Below are 11,914 nucleotides of genomic sequence, written 5' to 3' on the forward strand. Positions count from 1 at the left end.
TATGCCTACAAGTTAGCATGTAACTTCACAAAGTCTGGGCTCTAATCTATAGTAAATTGTAAGGCAAAGGTACATTCCCCTTGAAAATTAAATAACTCTTCTCTGTTCAAAGTGTCCCAAAGTGACATTGAAAGGAAATAATCCTTCTTTTGCCTTACTTCCAAGTTACGGATAACTTTCATAACAGTACAGAGCATTTTCCTCCTTCCTCCTGACCAGTGCTGAACACCTGAGACTTGCCACATGATGATCCATCAGCTCCTAGTCTCTCTTATCCCATAGCATTGTCTGCACTTGGGGCTGCTTAGCCCCAGCCTGCTGGCTCCTGGCATTTGGTTGTTCCTCCCTTCATCCAGGGCAGCCCTTTCTGAGATGCCTTTTGTGCGTAATAATAACACACTGTTCACAGAGAGCTTTCCCACAGTTGACTTACTTGAGCTTTTGAGAATTTTAAGTGGTAGATAGTTTGGCAACACCCCTACTCCCGCAGCTTAATGGAGGGACAAAAGCTCAAAGGTCATGTGATTAGAAGAGGCTCGTTAGGTAGTGGCAGAACCTGGCTGTGAACCCAGGGCCACAGGCTTGTCTTCTGTGCTACATGCCTGCGTGGCCGACATCCTGAGATGGACAGGGTGTTTCCAATGGTCTCCTTAACACTCCCTCCGTTTTGCCTTTCTCTATGTATCCCCACCTCTTTTGGGGGTTCGTTTGTTCCCTTGGACTCAGCCCTTTCTCTTCCCTCTTCCATAGGAAAGTTAACTAGTTCTCTTCCCTTAGGATAGACCTGGGAGACCAGTAGCCCCGTTCAGCCCAGGTAATGACTAATTTAGGCCCTGGGGGATATTTGCACGTTCACTGATACTCCCTCCTCTCAGGAAGTGTGGGGAAGCTTTGTAACCCAGCCCACCTTCTCTGTCTAAGGGTTCTCACAGTTAAGGCTTTGCTCCACCCACAGTCAGCATGTGTCACCACTGCCCACCACCCTCAGCAGGGATGGTGACTGTGCCTGGGGTGCCTGTGAGGAAACCAGCAGAAAGCCAGAATGGCTGGCTCACCCAGAGTCACACAGGCAGTTAAGTGGAAGAGCAGGGACTTGAACTCAGGACTTGGGATTCTCAGCCTCTCATTCCCCGGCATCTCGGCTTGACTATTGCATGAAGGTGTCGGGGGCACAAACCAGGTGCAGCTGGGCAAATTACAGAAACACTTAGGAGTTACTGAGCTCAGAGGGCTGGATTTGAAATCTCTCTGTCCCAGCCCAGAGGTTTACTCTGAGAAGTCTGTCCTTTCTGAGAGGCCTACACTCACACAGCTTAAAGCTGCAGGGATCATTTTCCTGAACCTGGTGGCAGCCCTGCAGCCCGACTCTCTGGAGTTCTCTCCAGTCTTCCACAAACATTCTCCTTGCCCCTGACTCCAGATGTCCTGCACCCCAAGGCTTCCTCTCCCTGAAATCATCCTATGTGGTTTATATAGCCCGCCTGGCAGAGGCAGAGAAGCTGCCCCACCCCTGTCCACCCAGGACCCGCTTCCTTGCTGGCTTCCCTTCAGTGTGTTCACAGGGCAGCCAGAGCCATCCTAGTTCAACAAAATGCCAGTCAGAGCCTGGTGCGCCCCCTCTGAAAGGCAAAGTCCTTTCAGACTCTCCCACCCTGTTTCCTCCCTGACTTCATCTCCTCCCACTCCTCTCTGGCCTCATTGCTCTTCAGACGCACCAGGCACACTCCGGGCTCAGGGTGTGTGGCTGGTGTCCCTCTGCCTGCGCACTGCCTCAGCCCCACCCCGCTTCCTGCAGGTCTTGGCTCAGATGTCACTTCGATCCTACAGGCTCTCCTAACCTCCCTACTTAAAATCTACCTCCCCCTTCTCTACATGTTCTCCTCCCTTTTCCTGTTTTATTTTTCTGCATAGCTTTTAGCATCATCTTCCATGCTATCTTTTCACTTGTTTGCTGTTGGTTTTCTCCTACTAAAATTTGAGCTCCACGAAGGCAGAGGGTTTTTTCTGTTTTGTTCACTGCTCTCTCATCAGGACCCAGAAAAATGACTAGAACGTAGTAGGCAGCTTAAGAGATGATTTATTTAGTAGGGACTTAAGAAATATTTGTTGAATGAATGAATGACACTCAACGGATGTTTGTTGAAAGAATGCATTAATGAATTGATCAGTCAATCAAGGAAACTCCATAGGAAAGGTACAGAGAAAGGCTCTCAGATTTCAGAGGACAGGAGTATCATTTCTGGCAGGGCTGTGGCAGGTGGCCAGGGAAGACTTTTCTGTGGAGGTGACGAGCTGTCAAGTTTGCAGTCCACCTTGGGAAGAGTGGGATCTGAGAAGAGCAGCCGCTCACCGGTCACTTTTCTTTCAAGGGAAGGGAGGAAGCTGGGATTAGAAATGCTAATCATCCCTTGAAGAATGGCTCCTCTTGGCGGCGGAATACACACAGGGCTGCTCTGTTTATTTTCCTTTGGCCTCAAGGAGCTGGGCCTCTTTTTCACCCTAATTGCTTTGCTTCAAGTTGCTGTCACATCCCAGGAACGGCAGCAAATTAACTGTGCTGGTGGGAGACACAGCTGTCAGAAGACAGGCTGGCCCCAGCAGGCCAGTAATGGGCATGGGATACAGGACCCCCCCAGAGGAGGTCTTGTCCCAGCAGCATCCTCTGCAGCCCTCATGATTCTGCCCCAGCTGGACTGGGGAAGCATGAAAAGAGGGAGCCCTTCTCTCTGGCATTCGAGTAACTAACAAAGGGAAAATGGGCCTTTTGTTGGGCTGCAGGGTCTTGGAGCAGGGTATAAGCCTCTAGTTCCACCCCTCTCTTCACAGGGAAGGAAAGCCAGGTCGCGGGTTAGGGGAAAGCAACTTTCCTGGAGACAAAGCAATGCAAGTGGACCACCCAACCTAAAGCCTGCTTCTCTGGAATCCTCCTCCCATCCTAACATGTTATTTCCTCTGCTGCCTTCCAGGGCACTCATGAAAGAGCTTCCCCATGGTGACCCATCATCAGGCTGCCCTCCCTGATTCCAGGCTTCCATCCTTATTTTTTCTAGGAAAGTTCCTCTACACACACACCCCATTCAGCACGCAGATTCAGCAGATGGAGACAAAGGAGTTAGTCTCTAATGGTATTTGGGCACCTGGGCCCTTCAGATCACACACTTATGCGTACACACACACAATTTTGCCAACTCTATAGGAGGTCAGAAACCATTCGCCCAACATGCTTCTCTTTCCAGGTAACATATTTTCATTCTAACAGGAGTCTTACAAAAATACGCCTAACTGCAAAGTCCTGATTAGCAAAGGTAATTTCAGGTGCTCAGAGAGGGAGCTAGCACTGGGTTGCGGTGGAAACGAGGGACTGAGGACTTTGTAGGTGCCACTCTGCAGAGGGACAGTGCTGCCTGCCTGCCAGCTGATTTTGCAGTCAAATGCTGGCTCTGACAGGGACTTCTGTTTGACCATGGGTAAATTCCTTAAAGTTGCTGAAATGAATGAAGGTGTCTCAACTCTAACCGGAGATGATAATTCCAGGAGGGTTGTCCTGACAGTGAAATAAGAGCTTCTAGACCAGCATACGCAATCCTCACCTTCCAAGTTCCTTGCCCTGGTTCCTCTTCACACTTTCCCCTCCACCCATTATTGACACCCTTACTGTTTGGAAGGCACAGTTTTGGTGAATGGACTGTGTTCCAGCAGTCTGTGCTTATCGCTCATGACACAGCAGGATGGCATCCAGGGGACCTGGGTCCATATTCCAGCTCCACTTGCCAGCTGTGTGATGTTGGGCAAATGGAGATGATGATGAGAGACTGTTATAGAGTCTCTGTGCAGATTATGTGAAGTGCCTGTAGTGGGGCCAGAGAAATAGGCTGGAGTCTGAGTGTGAAGAGCCTTGAATGCCAGGCTGGAGAACTTGGGCTTTATTCTATAGGAAGTGGGGAACCACAGTAAGTTTTTGAGGCAGTAAGTGTGACCGACAGAGCTGCTTTTTGTATTCAGATAGCAAGCCCCTCATCCAGCCCTGGGCTGACGGCTCCTTGTCCCTGCAGATCAGCTTGTCCCTCCAGATCAGCTCCTTTCTCCTGCTCCGCACCCCGAGAGGTGGTCCTGTCTGGGTGATATCACTGGACTCCCTTGACTGGCTCCCAGTACAGAGCAGCAGCAAAAGGTGGGAAGTGGGGAGGCGTATGGAGTCAGGGAACTTAGTTCCTGGCTCCCTCCCTGTGGGGTGATCTTGCACTGACCTTTTTCCTCCACTGACTCAAGTCCCCACCACTGTCAGCTGGTCCTTTCCTTACAGCCGTCTGTCTCCAGGCTGAGGTGGCTGCCCCCTTCCCTCCTGCCCAGACGCAGGAGTGGTGAAGCCCCAAGCTCACTAGCCTTGTGCTATCCCTTAGGGGCCCTCCACCCTTTGTGAACAGCCTCTTTCCTCAACCCTCCTCTAGTGACCTGATTTGAGTGTGCCATCTCTTTCCTGTCAAGACCCTGCTGGACATGTGCCCTGTCCCCTCTGACCCTCAGCTCTCTGGGCTGTGTTACCAAGTGGCTTGGCTGGGGCACAGTGTACTGGAAAATGCCCATCTCAGTGCCTCTGCCTGATCACACAGTTATGGGAACCAGAGGAATGTCTTACAGGCAGAGGTGGCGCCTCCGTGACCGGAAGCCAGGGCCTTGCCTCCCGAGGCACTTGAATTTGAGGGGGAAAAGATTGACCTTTAGAAGCTCTCCGAGGAGTGGCTGGGAATGGAAACAGAACCAGATGGCATGAGCTCCAGAGTGCACAGCTTCTGTCACCCCCTCCCAAGTGAGGGGCCAGGCAGGCCTGCAGCCCCGGCCTCCACCACCCTGGCTGGACCGGACCATTACCAGATTTATCCAAGGGGTCCTGCAAGGTACATAGAGGGAGCCCTGGGGATCCTTGCTTCAGGCCCAGCCCTGCCACCTGTTTGCTGGGTGACATGGGGCTGGTTGCATCACCTTTCTGAGCCCCAGTTTGTATCTGTGGTTGAGATGTGTCTGGTGCATACATTTGCTGTGGGGTCAGGTGGGGGAACGTGTGTGCCGGCTCACTGTGAAGGGAGCCAGTGTAGTGGCAGGGAGGCTCCAGCTGCGGCTCAGACTTCCTGGATTCTAATCCAGTTCTAATACTTTCTGACTGTGTGATCTTGAGCAGTTGCTTAACCTCTCTGAGCCTCAGGTGGGCATCTGTCAGGACAGCAGAACCTAAACTGAAAGGGCTGTTGGGAGAGTAAATGAGAGAGAGCATAGACAGGGCGTAGAGCAGAGCCTGGCTGTCAGTGTCAGTGAACCAGAAACCTCCCTGCCCTCAGGCATGGGCAGTGGAGTATCTTGGCGATAGCAGTCAGTCTGACTTCAGATGGAGAAGGCAATTAATGACTGCTTGGTGTAGTTGGGAGCCCCAAAGAGTTTTGGCCTTGAAAGGATCTCTCATCATTCCTCCTGATTAGGGCATTGTCTGCAGAATATGACCCTAGGGACAAAGCCTGGTGCCCCCTCTGGTGGAGGGAGGACAGTGCTTTGGTGGACAGGCAAGTGTGTGAGTCCTCTCACCTGTGCAGGCAGCCTCCCCAGCCCTGGGTCTGACTGAAGATCCAGATGCTAAGAAAGTGGCATCCCTGTGACCCATGGGCCCCAGCTCTGTAACTGAGGTCCCTGCACTCCTGGGGAGCTAAAGACGCTTCTCTTAGGTTCAGTCTCCTACCTTGAACCCCCAAAACAGCTCTGGACTGCCTCTAGGCGGTCTCATGGGCCACCTGCCCCCACCAGGCCTGGGGTTGATATGACAAAACAAAGCTCCTCATCACAGGCACGGGGTGATGGCTTCCTTGCCCAGCAGCACCCACTGCTCTCCTCAGAGTTCAATCTGCTCCACTGCCGAGTGTGGCCACTGCTGCTGGCCTGCTCAAGGACAGCAACGCACACTCGTCTCTGCTTGCCTTGCTGCCATACAAAAGGTGCCATGTGGTTTCCAAAGGAGCACAGCACAGGGGGTGTGAACCAGCTGGAACCTCACTCCCTTCCATGGGCACCAGGGGGCCTGTGCAGATCAACACCAGGACCCTCCCAGCAACGACAGGGATCCCTTCTTCAGCCCCAGCCCTGCAGTCCTTCCAGGCTCTGAAGTCTGGGCGCTGAGGAACGGGGGTGGCTGCCTTGTTTCTCGGAAATCACCTCACTAGTAGTCATCCCAAGTACTAGAGCTTCCTTGAATCCCTTCTGGCGGGTCTTTCAGCTGGAGTTCGGTGACAACCCTTTGGAAGGCAGCTCCCTTTCAGCATGGGCCACTCCTAGGGTGACTCTCCTGGGCCTCCCTCTCCCCCCACTCTTTTTCTTATTCTTCTTTCAGCAAACACTCTGTGCACATCCTCTAACCAGAAGCTGTGCCAGGCGCAGGGGCAGAGAGACAAGCCAGGTTCAGCCCCTGCCCCCAGGGCCTCACAGTAGAGCGAAGGAGGCAGCCAGCTCCTGCAGCAGTTAGGACCACAAGGTGAGCTCCCTGATGGAGATAGCGTCCCTCCTGGTGGCAGCCTCAGCCCAGGGTTCCCTCATCCAGCTTAACATAACTTCCTGTAAGTTCGCAGGGAGACAGCACACACTCTCTGCCCCACTTGACTGCCACTGCCTTTACTTATGTTCTCTTGCACTCAGCAGGGTGCTTTGGTTGTCAGCCAGGGAAACCTTTGGCTAAGTTCAGGAGAACAGGATCTTACTGGAAGGACTTTGGGTAGCTCAGTGCTCCCTGGGAAGGCCAGCACACCTGGCTGGAAATGGACAGTCCACAGCATCGGGAGCTGCTCACAGTCCCACTGAGGCTGCCCCAGAATGTGTATACTCAAGATTCCAGTGCTCCAGCCCGGTGTTGGACTGGCCTTGTGTGGGCACTATGCGCTCACCCCCTAGACAGAGGACCACAGGGCACTCTAATGACACAAGAAGATGGCCCACAGCTGGGGGAGGGTCACCTCCCCCAACTTCAGTGGGTGTCACTTAAGGGGAAATGGCCCGCACAGGGCCTGCTGGAGTTCTTAGACTCGTTCAGCTGCTGGAGTATTTGGGATATGTGGCTAAGTCACGCCCTGGGGCTGTCAGTCCTGGGTCCCTGGCTCCCAAGCACCCTGGCATTCATCCTTCTGCCCTCATCTGGCACCTAGTTAATGTCTCTGCTCAACCTGGAAACATTTTCTTAACGACAAAAAAATAAAATCATAAGTTAAAAATCTCGAGCAGTAAAACAGCAGATGACGTTGTGTGGGCAGCTGCCCAGAGGACACAGAACGCACGTCTCCTGAGCGGGTGGCCTTATAAGGACAGGTTCAGGAGGAGAATGGGCAGGAGGGAGGGCCACCCACCAGGAGAGTAGGAGGCTGGGGTAGTGGTGGGTGCCCCACCACTGGGCTGAGTGTGGAGCCAGCAGGGTGCCTGGCCAGGACCTGACTCCACAGAGGGACTTGGCTGCGTGCAAGAGCCAGAGGCCCTTGTGGGCCAAAGCCTGCCCGTCCCTCCGCCTTCACTGTGTCACTGCCAGCACAGGCACTGACCTGCTCTCAGCCAGCTGCCACGCAAACCCACCTGGCAGCCTCACCCTGGGAACCCCCTCCCTCCAGGGCAGGGGCCATTTCCCATCCTTCATCCCACCTTCCCCCACTTCTGGGCCCAGCAGGCCTAGCACCAGCTGGCATGATGTGCAGTAAAGGTTTGTGGGGTGACAGAATTAGGAAATGAAGGGTTCTCTGGTAGAAGTTTTGGCTCATCACCTGGGCTATAGCACCTGGAACTCAGGGCAGCGTCTTCTCTCCTCAGACGGCCCAACGTGGGGCTGAGGAGGTGGGTAGGGCTGGGCAGTCAGTTTTTGCCCTGCCCAGGATCACCTTTATCCCCATTGTGAAGACACACATACCATCAACTTCCTCCTGATAGGGTGGAAGAGTTTCACTCCCCCCAAGGTCAAAGTGTGTGTGTGTGACAGAATATGTGTGTTTCTGGGAGAGTCCTGATTGTCTCTGCACTTTTCTGACCCCAGCATCACTAGGATTAAATACCTGGCCCTTGGGATCTGAGGGTGAGCAGAGGAGCGCCCCAGGAGGTCCCATACTGAGGGAAGGACTCTGGAAGCCTCCCCAAATCCTCATTTGGAAAGATCCTTCCCTGAGCTTCCTAAAGCCCCACGTTCCTCTTGGGGTGAGTCCTGCATAGACACAGAATGGATGGTCATTTGAAGAGAGCTGAGAAGGTCACGCCTTCCCTTTGACAGCTTGCACTGTACCTAAAACCCCATCATTTATGAGCCATTATCCTTAAATAAGCATTGCCTTGTCCCATAAGTTCTCTCTTAAAAGGCAAAGAGTGTTCCCTGCAGAGGTCAACAAAGGAATTCTTTAATCTCCAGATAAGACAGGAGGACAGAGCAGCTAGAGGCAGCCTAGGCAGCCTGGGCAGCATGGGGGATGGCGAGTGGAAGGAAAGGGCTGAGAGGGCAGGAGGGTCCCAGAAGAGGGAAGCGGCTCCTTACCTCAGTTGATCCTTGGAGGCCAATAGTGACCTGAGAGTGTGTTCCCTCCCCCCAGAGTGGAAGGGTCAGGGCTGATAGGAGGTGCTGGCAGCCCCTCAGCTGGCGCTGCTCCCATGCCAGAAGAATGTCATCAGCTGCGGAAGGTTGACTTGAGATGAAGCAAGAGAGCAGAGGTGAGAGAGGATCGGCGGCAGCTGTGTGTGCTGGAGCCTGCCTGGGGGCCCAGCCTTGTATAATACAAATACAAGACACAAGGAAACCCCCTGATACAATTGTCTGAAATGCCACCATTACACATATATTATTTTGGGTTAAGCAGTGCCTCTCTGTGGTAGGCTGAATAATGGCCCCCCAAAGACATCCACGTCCTAATTCCTAGAACCTGTGAATCTGTTACCTGGACTTTGTAGGTGTGATTAAGGATTTTTTTTTTTTTTTGAGGTGAAGTCTCACTCTGTCACCCAGGTTGGAGTGCAGTGCTACAATCTCAGCTCACTGCAACCTCCACAATTCTCCTGCCTCAGCCTCCCAAGTAGCTGGGATTACAGGCACGCGCCACGATGCCCAGCTAATCTTTGTATTTTTAGTAGAGACAGGGTTTCACCATGTTGGCCAGGCTGGTCTCGAACTCCTGACCTCAAGTGATCCACCTGCCTCGGCCTCCCAAAGTGCTGGGATTACAGGTGTGAGCCACCGCACCCGGCCATGATTAAGGATCTTGAGGTGGGAGATTGTTCTGGATTATCTGGGTGGGCCCAGTGGAATCACGAGGGTCCTTCTAAGAAGGAGGCAGAAAGTCAACCAGATAGAGGGCACTGTGCACATTTCCCCAGGAAGGGAACACCTAAAGGCCTTGAGATCTCAGCCCGAATGGGTTAGGAGACATCCCTCCTGTCAGAGTCAAAAGGCTGCCTTCAGCCTGCTCCACTGGGCCTCTGCGGGAACATGGTGGGGACCCAGAAGAGGAGACAAAGCATAAGGGGACAGGAGGGAGAGCAAGAACCAGGGCAGAACTCGCTTCATTCTCCTTACATGGGCCAGGCCTTGGCTTGCTCCTGGAACCTGGACCCTGCCATCCTCCTGACCTCCTCTCTGAGGGTCCTCTTGTCCAGACCATGCTTGAGTGTGTCAACTGCTGCTGTTTCAAGGACGCACCAAGGCAGCCACCTGATCCTTAGTATTAACTGTAAAGATTGTCCTTCTCCCAGGTGGCACTCCCAGAATCCTCTGCTCCAGCCAGATACCTTCGTTAACCCTGCTGACCTGAGAGGCAGCGAGTGGTTCTCCCAGGGTTTCTGAGTTTGATGATAAATGCTGGAGGTTTGTTAACCATAAAAGTGATGAGGAGGATGATCGTAGTAAAGGTAATGATGATGGAATGAGGCAGGGTATAAATATGTATAAATAAGTGGCTACTGGATACCATGGCACAATCTTCCTGCACACTATCCTGCTCAATCATCACAATTGGAAAGTTTCAGTATCTGTATTTTATGGATAAGACACTGAGGCACAGAGAGGCTATGTGAAGGTCACACAGCTGGTTAGTGCTAAGGCTGTAGTTTCAGCCCACATCTGACTTCAGAGTTCGTGCCCCTAACTACCACACTATTGTACCTCCTAAAAAATATTTTAAATGAACAATTTGCCCACTGATGTCTCTCTTTTTTTTTTTTGGAGACAGACTCTCACTATGGAGTGCAGTGGCACTGTGGTAGCTCACTATATCCTCAAACTCAAGCAACCTTCCTGTCTCTAATGTCTGATTTTTTTTTTTTTTTTTTTGAGACGGAGTCTTGTTCTGTCGCCAGGCTGGTGTGCAATGGCTCAATCTTGGCTCACTGCAACCTCCGCCTCCCGGGTTCAAGCGATTCTCCTGCCTCAGCCTCCCGAGTAGCTGGGACTACAGGCGTGTGCCACCAAGCCCAGCTGATTTTTGTATTTTTAGTAGAGACGGGGTTTCACCATGTTGGCCAGGATGGTCTTGAACTCTTGACTTCATGTTCCACCTGCCTCGGCCTCTCAAAGTGCTGGGATTACAGGCATGAGCCACCATGCAAGGCCATTTTTATTCTTTTTGAGGCAGGGTCTCAAACTGTTGCCCAGGCTGGAGTGTGGTAGCATAATCTTGACTCACTGCAGCCTCAATCTCCCAGGCTTGGATGATCCTCCCACTTCAGTCTTCCAAGTAGCTGGGACTATATGCATGCACCACCACACCTGGCTAAATGTTTTTTTCGTTTGTTTTTAGACAGAGTCTCGCTCTGCCGCCCAGGATGGAATGCAATGGTGTGATCTCAGCTCACTGCAACCTCTGCCTCCCAGGTTCAAGCAATTCTCCTGCCTTAGTCTCCTGAGTAGCTGGGACTACAGGCACCCACCACCACGCCAGGCTAATTTTTTTTTTTTGTATTTTTAGTAGAGACGGGATTTCACCATGTTGGCCAGGCTGGTCTCGAACTCCTGACCTCAGGTGATTGACCTGCCTCAGCCACCCAAATTTTTTTTTTTTTCTAGACAGGGTCTTGCTCTGTTGCCTAGGCTGGAGTGCAGTGGGACGATCTTGGCTCACTGCAACCTTCACCTCCCAGGTGTAAGCTCTCCTCCCATCTCAGCCTCCCGAGTAGCTGGGATTACAGGCATGCACCACCACACCTGGCCAATTTTTGTATTTTTAGTAGAGACGGGGTTTTGCCATGTTGGCCAGGCTGGTCTCAAACTCCTGGTCTCAAATGATCCGCCTGCCTCGGCCTCCCAAAGTGCTGGGATTACATGGGTGAGTCACCACACCTGGCCAGATGTCACATTTTTAATCAAGCAACAGTTTGCTAGGGATGGGCAGATTTGAGGCATGTGGGAGAAAGATAGGAATTATGGATGGGCCTGTCAACTGGTCGCCTCTAATCAAGGGGACTTAGTAAAGTGGTGGACCAAGGCCAGGTTACCTTAATCAGAACATAAATAGCTTTGGACCTAACATTGCATCTTAGAAATTGAACTTTAATTTTACTGTCTCTTTCAAGTGTAGTTTTACTTTTGGCAACAGACAGACATATGTCCAACTTTACAACATCTTGCCCATTTTCTCTAATAGTTTTGTGCTGCCTGCAAGTTATTCAAAGCAAGTTTTAAGGCCAAAGAATATTTTTATTGTGATTTCAAGTTGGCAGGCATTGAGACTTAGTAGAAAGCACCGAGGGGCTATTGGGCCTCCGGAGACCCGGTTCTAGTTCCAAGCTTGTTGTGTGTAGGCCTGCAGAAGTCCCCATTACACATTCAGATGAGGTATCTGGGGTTGAAGCCCTGAGAAACGTGGAAGTTGTTCGTTTTTTTTTACTGGCCTCATTTCCAGGTCCAGCCCTGTTTGCAGGGTGGAGGGGG

Source organism: Pan troglodytes, chromosome 16 (genome assembly GCF_028858775.2).
Source record: "Pan troglodytes isolate AG18354 chromosome 16, NHGRI_mPanTro3-v2.0_pri, whole genome shotgun sequence".
NCBI classification, from domain to species: domain Eukaryota; kingdom Metazoa; phylum Chordata; class Mammalia; order Primates; family Hominidae; genus Pan; species Pan troglodytes.